Here is a 10,544-nt window from a genome sequence, read left to right as displayed (position 1 = left end):
CATTATAAACTTTAAAATCCCCCTGAGCCTAAAAATAGACCAATACTCAATAACATTTCTTCCAATCGCCCTATTTGTAACATGATCAATCCTACAATTCGCCATATGATACATGGCCTCAGAGCCATACGTAACAAAATTTTTCACCTACCTACTGACATTCCTAGTCGCCATACTCCTCCTAACAACCGCAAACAACATATTCCTCCTATTCGTAGGCTGGGAAGGAGTACGAATCATGTCCTTCCTTCTCATCGGCTGATGACAAGGCCGAGCAGATGCCAACACCGCCGCCCTACGAGCCGTAATCTACAACCGAATCGGAGACATCGGACTGATCCTGAGCGTAGCATGACTAGCTTCAACATTCAACACCTGAGAGATCCAACAAGCCGTACACCCCCACCAAACCCCAATCCTCCCCCTCATAGGATTAATCCTCGCAGCCGCAGGAAAATCCGCCCAATTTGGACTCCACCCATGACTGCCCGCAGCAATAGAAGGCCCCACCCCAGTATCAGCCCTACTGCACTCCAGTACCATAGTAGTAGCCGGAATCTTCCTGCTCATCCGCATGCACCCCCTGCTAGCCACCAACCAGACAGCCCTAACTGCCTGCCTATGCCTAGGTGCTCTATCAACCCTATTCGCTGCCACATGCGCCCTAACCCAAAATGACATCAAAAAAATCATTGCTTTCTCAACATCCAGCCAACTAGGACTAATAATAGTCACTATCGGACTAAACCTCCCACAACTAGCCTTCCTACACATCTCAACCCATGCCTTCTTTAAAGCCATACTATTCCTATGCTCAGGGTCTATCATCCACAACCTAAACGGAGAACAAGATATCCGAAAGATAGGAGGCCTACAGAAAATACTCCCAGTCACTACTTCCTGCCTAACCATCGGAAACCTGGCGCTGATAGGAACCCCATTCCTAGCCGGATTCTACTCAAAAGACCTCATCATCGAAAGCTTAAACACATCATACCTAAATACTTGAGCCCTACTCCTAACCCTTATAGCCACAGCATTCACCGCAACCTACAGCATCCGCATAACCATCCTAGTCCAAGCTGGACAAACCCGAATCCCCCCAATAGTATCAATAAACGAAAACAACCCACTAATCACCGCCCCCCTAACCCGACTCGCCCTAGGCAGCATTACAGCAGGAATAATCATTACCTCTTTCATCACACCAACCAAAACCCCCCCAATAACCATACCCCTTATCACCAAAACCGCTGCCATCCTCATAACAATCCTAGGAATCATCCTAGGCCCCTCATGTACAGGGCCACACCCCTCTAACGGCGCAAGCTTACATAGAAACATTATTAACAGACCTAGACAGATACAAAAACCCCTACAAGACCACGTATTAACTAACCCTGTTAACCCGACTCAGGAGCGCCTATAAGAGCGATTAAAATCTGTGAAAGGAACTCGGCAAATTAATAAGGCCCGACTGTTTACCAAAAACATAGCCTTCAGCAAATTAAACAAGTATTGAAGGTGATGCCTGCCCGGTGACTTAGGTTTAACGGCCGCGGTATCCTAACCGTGCAAAGATAGCGCAATCAATTGTCCCATAAATCGAGACTTGTATGAATGGCTAAACGAGGTCTTAACTGTCTCTCACAGATAATCAGTGAAATTGATCTCCCCGTGCAAAAGCGGGGATGTGAACATAAGACGAGAAGACCCTGTGGAACTTAAAAATCAACGACCACCGCGAATCCTCAATCAACCCCACTGGGGCCACTACCATCGCAGAGCCTGGTCGATATTTTTCGGTTGGGGCGACCTTGGAGGAGAACAAATCCTCCAAAAACAAGACCATACCTCTTTACCTAGAGCTACCCCTCAAAGTGCTAACAGTGACCAGACCCAATATAATTGATTAATGGACCAAGCTACCCCAGGGATAACAGCGCAATCCCCCTCAAGAGCCCATATCGACAGGGGGGTTTACGACCTCGATGTTGGATCAGGACATCCTAATGGTGCAGCCGCTATTAAGGGTTCGTTTGTTCAACGATTAACAGTCCTACGTGATCTGAGTTCAGACCGGAGCAATCCAGGTCGGTTTCTATCTATGACACACTCTCCCCAGTACGAAAGGACCGGGAAAGTGGGGCCAATACCACAAGCACGCCCCCCCCCTCTAAGCAGTGAAACCAACTAAACCGTGAAGAGGGCCTTCCCCCACCACTTTCAATCCTAGAAAAGGACCAGCTAGAGTGGCAGAGCCCGGCAAGTGCAGAAGGCTTAAGCCCTTTCCCCAGAGGTTCAAATCCTCTCCCTAGCTTCACCCATGATTCAAATAACAACACTAAGCTGCCTCGTTATATCCCTCCTATACATCATCCCAATCCTGATTGCCGTAGCCTTCCTAACCCTAGTAGAACGGAAAATCCTAAGCTACATACAATCCCGCAAAGGCCCTAACGTTGTCGGGCCTTTTGGCCTACTTCAACCATTTGCGGACGGACTGAAACTATTTACCAAAGAGCCCATCCGACCCTCTACCTCTTCCCCACTTCTATTCATTCTGATACCAATACTAGCCCTTGTCCTAGCCCTCACCACTTGAGCACCACTACCACTCCCATTTCCCCTAGCAGATCTAAACCTCGGAGTTCTCTTCCTAATAGCCATGTCAAGCCTAGCCGTCTACTCAGTCCTATGATCAGGCTGAGCCTCGAACTCAAAATACGCACTAATCGGAGCCCTACGGGCAGTAGCACAGACCATTTCATACGAAGTGACACTGGCCATAATCCTGCTATCAATAATCATACTAAGCGGAAGCTACACACTCAGCTCCTTTGCCGTCGCACAGGAGCCTCTATACTTCATTTTCTCCTCATGACCCCTAGCAATAATATGATACGTATCCACCCTAGCAGAGACAAACCGAGCTCCTTTTGACCTCACAGAGGGTGAATCTGAGCTAGTCTCAGGGTTTAACGTTGAATACGCCGCAGGACCCTTCGCCTTATTCTTCCTAGCTGAATATGCGAACATTATGCTAATAAATACACTTACAGCCATCATATTCCTAAACCCAAGCGCCCTAGGGCCACCCACAGAACTATTCCCCGTCATCCTAGCCACAAAAGTCCTCCTACTATCTTCTGGTTTCTTATGGGTCCGAGCTTCATACCCACGATTCCGATATGACCAACTAATGCACCTACTATGAAAAAACTTCCTACCCCTCACACTAGCTCTGTGCCTCTGACACATCAGCATACCTATCTGCTATGCAGGCCTACCTCCTTACATAAGGAAATGTGCCTGAACTACAAAGGGTCACTATGATAAAGTGAACATAGAGGTATAACAGCCCTCTCATTTCCTGTTGACCTTAGAAAAGTAGGAATTGAACCCACACAAGAGAAATCAAAATTCTCCATACTTCCCTTATATTATTTTCTAGTAGAGTCAGCTAATCAAGCTATCGGGCCCATACCCCGAAAATGATGGTTTAACCCCCTCCTCTACTAATGAACCCTTACGCGACCCCAATCATAACCTTCAGCCTCATCTTGGGCACCACAATCACAATTTCCAGCAACCACTGAGTTCTGGCCTGGACAGGACTGGAGATCAACGCACTAGCCATCATTCCCCTAATTGCCAAATCCCACCACCCACGAGCAGTAGAAGCCGCAACGAAATACTTCCTAACCCAAGCAGCTGCTTCCGCCCTGGTCCTATTCTCTAGCATAACCAATGCCTGAGTCACCGGCCAATGAGACATCACACAAATAAACCACCCAACCTCCTGTCTACTACTGACAGCAGCAATCGCTATTAAACTGGGCCTAGTGCCATTTCACTTCTGATTCCCAGAAGTACTACAAGGATCGCCACTAATAACAGCCCTGCTACTCTCGACCCTCATAAAATTCCCCCCACTAACCCTGCTCCTACTAACATCCAAATCCCTCGACCCAGCTCTACTCACCGCCATGGCCCTAGCCTCAACAGCACTAGGAGGCTGAATAGGACTGAACCAAACACAAACACGCAAAATCCTAGCCTTCTCGTCCATCTCCCACTTAGGCTGAATCGCCATCATCCTAGTTTACAGCCCCAAATTGGCCTTACTTACCTTCTACCTATACACAATCATAACATCAGCCGTATTCCTAGCCCTTAACAAAATCAAAGCCCTTAACCTATCCATGATCACAACCTCATGAACAAAAACCCCAGTGCTAAACGCCACCCTAATACTAGTACTTTTATCCCTAGCAGGCCTCCCCCCATTAACAGGCTTTATACCAAAGTGACTTATCATCCAAGAACTAACTAAACAGGAAATAACACCAGCAGCCATGGCAATTGCCATGCTATCACTGCTCAGCCTCTTCTTCTACCTACGCCTCGCATACCACTCAACAATTACCCTTCCCCCCAACTCCTCTAACCACATAAAACAATGATACACTAGCAAAGCCCCAAGCACACCTACTGCGGTCCTTGCCTCACTATCAATCCTCTTACTTCCCCTGTCCCCAATAATACATGCCATTGTCTAGAAACTTAGGATAACACCCCAAACCGAAGGCCTTCAAAGCCTTAAATAAGAGTTAAACCCTCTTAGTTTCTGCACATTAAGACTTACAGAATATTAACCTGTATCTTCTGAATGCAAGTCAGACGCTTTAATTAAGCTAAAGCCTCCCTAGACAGATGGGCTTCGATCCCACAAAACTCTAGTTAACAGCTAAATGCCTAAACCAATTGGCTTCTGCCTACAAAGACCCTGACGCACCCTAGTGCGCATCGATGAGCTTGCAACTCAACATGAATTTCACTACAGAGCCGATAAGAAGAGGAATTAAACCTCTGTAAAAAGGACTACAGCCTAACGCTTCAACACTCAGCCATCTTACCCGTCACCTTCATCAACCGATGACTATTTTCCACTAACCATAAGGATATTGGCACCCTGTACCTCATCTTCGGGGCATGAGCAGGAATAGTCGGCACCGCACTCAGCCTATTAATCCGCGCAGAACTAGGACAACCAGGAACTCTCCTAGGCGACGACCAAATTTACAATGTAATCGTTACCGCTCACGCCTTTGTAATAAGCTTCTTTATAGTCATACCCATCATGATCGGAGGATTCGGCAACTGAGTAGTCCCCCTCATAATCGGTGCCCCCGACATAGCATTCCCGCGAATAAACAACATAAGCTTTTGACTCCTCCCCCCATCATTCCTCCTCCTACTAGCCTCATCCACTGTAGAAGCTGGCGCCGGCACAGGCTGAACTGTCTACCCTCCCCTAGCAGGTAACCTTGCCCACGCCGGAGCTTCAGTAGACCTGGCTATCTTCTCACTCCACTTAGCCGGTATCTCCTCCATCCTTGGGGCCATCAACTTTATCACCACAGCCATCAACATAAAACCCCCCGCACTCTCACAATACCAAACCCCACTATTTGTCTGATCCGTACTAATTACCGCCATCCTACTCCTTCTATCACTCCCCGTACTCGCCGCCGGTATTACAATATTACTAACTGATCGAAACCTAAACACCACATTCTTCGACCCCGCTGGAGGAGGAGACCCAATCCTGTACCAACACCTATTCTGATTCTTCGGACACCCAGAAGTCTATATTCTGATCCTACCGGGGTTCGGAATCATCTCACACGTAGTCACGTACTACTCAGGCAAAAAGGAGCCCTTCGGCTACATGGGAATAGTCTGAGCCATACTATCCATCGGCTTCCTAGGATTCATCGTCTGAGCTCACCACATGTTTACAGTAGGAATAGACGTTGATACCCAAGCCTACTTTACATCAGCCACTATAATCATTGCCATCCCTACCGGAATCAAAGTATTTAGCTGACTAGCCACCCTGCACGGAGGAACAATCAAATGAGACCCCCCCAATACTATGAGCTCTAGGATTTATCTTCCTATTTACCATCGGAGGATTAACAGGAATCGTTCTTGCAAACTCTTCCCTAGACATCGCCCTGCACGACACGTACTACGTAGTTGCCCACTTCCACTACGTCCTATCCATAGGCGCCGTCTTTGCCATTCTAGCAGGATTTACTCACTGATTCCCACTACTCACTGGGTTTACCCTACACCAAACATGAGCAAAAGCCCACTTCGGGGTAATATTTACAGGAGTAAACCTAACGTTCTTCCCCCAGCACTTCCTAGGCCTAGCATCCCCAGTGGTGCCAGTACACTCTCTGGAGTCACAGCACTGCATCCCCAGTGGTGCCAGTGCACTCTCTGGACTCACTGCAGTGCATCCCCAGTGGTGCCAGTGCACTCTCTGGACTCACTGAAGTGCATCCCCAGTGGTGCCAGTGCACTCTCTGGACTCACTGAAGTGCATTCTCAGTGGTGCCAGTGCACTCTCTGGACTCACTGCAGTGCATCCCCAGTGGTGCCAGTACACTCACTGGACTCACTGCACTGCATCCCCAGTGGTGCCAGTGCACTCTCTGGACTCACTAAACTGCATCACCAGTGGTGCCTCTGCACTCTCTGGACTCACTGCACTGCTTCCCCAGTGGTGCCAGTGCACTCACTGGACTCACTGCAGTGCATCCCCAGTGGTGCCAGTACACTCACTGGACTCACTGCAGTGCATCCCCAGTGGTGCCAGTGCACTCTCTGGACTCACTAAACTGCATCACCAGTGGTGCCTCTGCACTCTCTGGACTCACTGAAGTGCATTCTCAGTGGTGCCAGTGCACTCACTGGACTCACTGCAGTACATCCCCACTGGTGCCAGTGCACTCTCTGGGCTCACTGCAGAGCATCCCCAGTGGTGCCAGTGCACTCTCTGGACTCACTGCACTGCATCCCCAGTGTTGCCTGTGCGCTCTCTGGAGTCACTGCAGTGCATCCCCAGTGGTGCCAGTGCACTCTCTGGACTCACTGCACTGCATCCCCAGTGGTGCCAGTGCACTCTCTGGACTCACTGAAGTGCATTCTCAGTGGTGCCAGTGCACTCTCTGGACTCACTGCACTGCATCCCCAGTGGTGCCAGTGCACTCTCTGGACTCACTGAACTGCATCCCCAGTGGTGCCAGTGCACACTCTGGACTCACTGCAGGGCATCCCCAGTGCTGCCAGTGCACTCTCTGGACTCACTGCACTGCATCCCTAGTGGTGCCACTGCACTCTCTGGACTCACTGCACTGCTTCCCCAGTGGTGCCAGTGCACTCTCTGGACTCACTGCACTGCATCCCCAGTGGTGCCAGTGCACTCACTGGACTCACTGCAGTGCATCCCCACTGGTGCCAGTGCACTCTCTGGACTCACTGTACTGCATCCCCAGTGGTGCCAGTGCACTCTCTGGACTCACTGCACTGCATCCCCAGTGGTTCCAGCGCACTCTCTGGATTCACTGCACTGCATCCCCAGTGGTGCTAGAGTACTCTGTGGACTCACTGCAGTGCATCCCCAGTGGTGCCAGTGCACTCTCTGGACTCACTGCACTGCATCCCCAGTGGTGCCAGTGCACTCTCTGGACTCACTTCAGTGCATCCCCAGTGGTGCCAGTACACTCTCTGGACTCACTGCAGTGCATCCCCAGTGGTGCCAGTGCACTCTCTGGACTCACTGCACTGCATACCCAGTGGTGCCAGTGCACTCACTGGACTCACTGCAGTGCATTCCCTCTGGTGCCAGTGCACTCTCTGGACTCACTGCACTGCATCCCCAGTGGTGCAAGTGCACTCTCTGGACTCACTGCAGTGCATCCCAAGTGGTGCCAGTGCACTCTCTGGACTCACTGCAGTGCATCCCCAGTGGTGGCAGTACACTCACTGGACTCACTGCACTGCATCCCCAGTGGTGCCAGTGCACTCTGTGGACTCACTGAAGTGCATCCCCATTGGTGCCAGTGCACTCTCTGGACTCACTGCACTGCATCCCCAGTGGTGCCAGTGCACTCTCTGGACTCACTGCACTGCATCCCCAGTGGTGCCAGTGCACTCTCTGGACTCACTAAACTGCATCACCAGTGGTGCCTCTGCACTCTCTGGACTCACTGCAGTGCATCCCCAGTGGTGCCAGTACACTCACTGGACTCACTGCACTGCATCCCCAGTGGTGCCAGTGCACTCTCTGGACTCACTGCACTGCATCACCAGTGGTGCCTCTGCACTCTCTGGACTCACTGCACTGCTTCCCCAGTGGTGCCAGTGCACTCACTGGACTCACTGCAGTGCATCCCCAGTGGTGCCAGTACACTCTCTGGACTCACTGCACTGCATCCCCAGTGGTGCCAGTGCACTCTCTGGACTCACTAAGCTGCATCACCAGTGGTGCCTCTGCACTCTCTGGACTCACTGAAGTGCATTCTCAGTGGTGCCAGTGCACTCACTGGACTCACTGCAGTACATCCCCACTGGTGCCAGTGCACTCTCTGGGCTCACTGCAGAGCATCCCCAGTGGTGCCAGTGCACTCTCTGGACTCACTGCACTGCATCCCCAGTGTTGCCTGTGCGCTCTCTGGAGTCACTGCAGTGCATCCCCAGTGGTGCCAGTGCACTCTCTGGACTCACTGAAGTGCATTCTCAGTGGTGCCAGTGCACTCTCTGGACTCACTGCACTGCATCCCCAGTGGTGCCAGTGCACTCTCTGGACTCACTGAACTGCATCCCCAGTGGTGCCAGTGCACACTCTGGACTCACTGCAGGGCATCCCCAGTGCTGCCAGTGCACTCTCTGGACTCACTGCACTGCATCCCTAGTGGTGCCACTGCACTCTCTGGACTCACTGCACTGCTTCCCCAGTGGTGCCAGTGCACTCTCTCGACTCACTGCACTGCATCCCCAGTGGTGCCAGTGCACTCACTGGACTCACTGCAGTGCATCCCCACTGGTGCCAGTGCACTCTCTGGACTCACTGTACTGCATCCCCAGTGGTGCCAGTGCACTCTCTGGACTCACTGCACTGCATCCCCAGTGGTTCCAGCGCACTCTCTGGATTCACTGCACTGCATCCCCAGTGGTGCTAGTGTACTCTGTGGACTCACTGCAGTGCATTCCCAGTGGTGCCAGTGCACTCTCTGGACTCACTGCACTGCATCCCCAGTGGTGCCAGTGCACTCTCTGGACTCACTTCAGTGCATCCCCAGTGGTGCCAGTACACTCTCTGGACTCACTGCAGTGCATCCCCAGTGGTGCCAGTGCACTCTCTGGACTCACTGCACTGCATCCCCAGTGGTGTCAGTGCACTCTCTGGACTCACTGCACTGCATCCCCAGTTGTGCCAGTGCAATCTCTGGACTCACTGCACTGCATCCCCAGTGGTGCCAGTGCACTCACTGGACTCACTGCAGTGCATTCCCTCTGGTGCCAGTGCACTCTCTGGACTCACTGCACTGCATCCCCAGTGGTGCAAGTGCACTCTCTGGACTCACTGCAGTGCATCCCAAGTGGTGCCAGTGCACTCTCTGGACTCACTGCAGTGCATCCCCAGTGGTGGCAGTACACTCACTGGACTCACTGCACTGCATCCCCAGTGGTGCCAGTGCACTCTGTGGACTCACTGAAGTGCATCCCCATTGGTGCCAGTGCACTCTCTGGACTCACTGCACTGCATCCCCAGTGGTGCCAGTGCACTCTCTGGACTCACTGCACTGCATCCCCAGTGGTGCAAGTGCACTCTCTGGACTCACTGCAGTGCATCCCAAGTGGTGCCAATGCACTCTCTGGACTCACTGCACTGCATCCCCAGTGGTGCCAGTGCACTCTCTGGACTCACTGCAGTGCATCCCCAGTGGTGCCAGTGCACTCTCTGGACTCACTGCACTGCATCCCCAGTGGTGCCAGTGCACTCTCTGGACTCACTGCACTGCATCTCCAATGGTGCCAGTGCACTCTCTGGACTCACTGCACTGCATCCCCAGTGGTGCCAATGCACTCTCTGGACTCACTGCAGTGCATCCCCAGTGGTGCCAGTGCACTCTCTGGACTCACTGTACTGCATCCCCAGTGGTGCCAGTGCACTCTCTGGACTCACTGCACTGCATCCCCAGTGGTGCCAGTGCACTCTGTGGACTCACTGCTGTGCATCCCCATTGGAGCCAGTGCACTCTCTGGACTCACTGCACTGCATCCCCAGTGGTGTCAGTGCACTCTCTGGACTCACTGCACTGCATCCCCAGTGGTGCAAGTGCACTCTCTGGACTCACTGCAGTGCATCCCAAGTGGTGCCAATGCACTCTCTGGACTCACTGCAGTGCATCCCCAGTGGTGCCAGTACACTCACTGGACTCACTGCACTGCATCCCCAGTGGTGCCAGTGTAGTCTCTGCACTCACTGAAGTGCATCTCCAGTGGTGCCAGTGCACTCTCTGGACTCACTGCACTGCATCCCCAGTGGTGCCAGTGCACTCTCTGGACTCACTGCACTGCATCCCCAGTGGTGCCAGTGCACTCTCTGGACTCACTGCACTGCATCCCCAGTGGTGCCAGTGCACTGTCTGGACTCACTGCACTGCATCCCCATTGGTGCCAGT

At 52.1% G+C, this 10,544-nt stretch overlaps 2 long non-coding RNA genes across 2 annotated transcripts in view; one reads left to right on the top strand and one right to left on the bottom strand.

Annotated features, from left to right (window-relative positions):
* Positions 1 to 10,544, top strand: part of LOC310897992 — a 927,268-nt gene that overhangs the window by 506,866 nt on the left and 409,858 nt on the right. The window lies entirely within an intron of this gene.
* Positions 1 to 10,544, bottom strand: part of LOC310897993 — a 106,005-nt gene that overhangs the window by 19,799 nt on the left and 75,662 nt on the right. The gene's annotated exons all lie outside the window — the stretch shown is intronic.

This window comes from Anser anser (assembly GCF_964211835.1).
Source record: "Anser anser genome assembly, chromosome: 3".
Classification (NCBI taxonomy): Eukaryota; Metazoa; Chordata; class Aves; order Anseriformes; family Anatidae; genus Anser; species Anser anser.
This window is presented reverse-complemented; position numbering and strand designations above follow the sequence as displayed.